Genomic DNA, 1,476 nt, shown 5'->3' on the forward strand with positions numbered 1-1,476 from the left:
ATTAGAGTGGAATTAGACAATTTTGTAGAGTTTTTATAGCTATGGCAGAAGATGTTATCTAGAACTACTATCTCATTTTACAGGTGAGGAAAGTGTGACTAAAACTAAGACAACTTTCTCCATCACCCAACAATTGCATGGGGAAGCCCCAGTGTATAACTACACCTGAAGAGAACAGCTCCTGGACTTAGGAGGGTGTGAGCTTCAGCTGTAAGCTATAGTCACCAGACAGGACCCTCAGGCAAAGCATTTGTCTTCCTGGTCTGAATTGCCTCATTTCTAAAATAGAGAGAAAGCTATTGTAAGGATCAAAAAATGGACTATATGTGAATGTCTTTATAAAACAGAAAAGCACTTTGAAAATATAAAGCAGTTGTAGTTATTCCTGACACTTTATCCAGTGCACATTTTTCCAGCCCCTTGTATCCTGTAATAATACATAAAATCTAAATGTTGAACTATTTGCACATACTTGAAAGTAATTGAGATCATGTATACAATGTCTAGGTAAGTCTGGTTAATTTTTAAGTGCATTCTCTCTTCTACATACAGTTCTATATTAAAATATACAAAGATGTGACAGCTATTATTGCTAATAGATCATCACTGTAAAATACTCTAAAATTTCCAAGTTAAAGAGCACCATTCTGATAAAATGTACTATTATTATATAAGGCTTTCCACCTGTGGAGGCTTCTAATTATGCTTTCCATGCATAAAAAATGCAACTAGAAAAACTGATAAATGGCCAACAGCTACTTCCCTGCTGATTACACAAAATTTCATTATAGTAGAACATTTAACAATTTAATTCCAAGCTCTCTCAGGAATAGTCTGTAAAATGTTTTGCTTAGGTCTCTTTTTAAGCACTGAATTCTCAGCTTAAATAAAAAGTACATTGAGACTTTGCCATAAGCAAAGTTAATCATTAAGTCACAAAAGATGAGCTTGAATATGATAAGTAAATACAGAAGAAATAAACAGAACCAAAACATAACCCAAATATTTTCTTCTCTCCTCATTTAGAAAAACATAATTATTAAGGTAGAAATGAGGTAGTTTTATTGCAAAAACTATTCTCCTAATTCCTAAGATAATGAGTTTTTAAATTCCCTATAAAGATTAAGAAAAAATATTCTAGGCATATTTATGCCTTTTACAAAGTGCTTCAGACAGTTGCAGTAATGGGCTTCTTGAGTTTTCCTGTTTTCCATGCCCCAACTTCCTTCCCTGATTCTTCTAGTTACATAAAAAGAACATTTCAGCACTGATCCATCTACAGCATTATACTTGCTGCTTCAACACTGGACATGTACTATTCTCCTGTTTTGTTTTGTTTTGTTTTTTTTTTGAGACAGAGTCTCACTCTTTTGCCTGGGCTAGAGTGAGTGCCATGGCGTCAGCCTAGCTCACAGCAACCTCAAACTCCTGGGCTCAAGCGATCCTACTGCCTCAGCCTCCCGAGTAGCTGGGATT

Source organism: Propithecus coquereli, unplaced genomic scaffold (genome assembly GCF_000956105.1).
Source record: "Propithecus coquereli isolate 6110/MARCELLA unplaced genomic scaffold, Pcoq_1.0 Scaffold15, whole genome shotgun sequence".
NCBI lineage: Eukaryota > Metazoa > Chordata > Mammalia > Primates > Indriidae > Propithecus > Propithecus coquereli.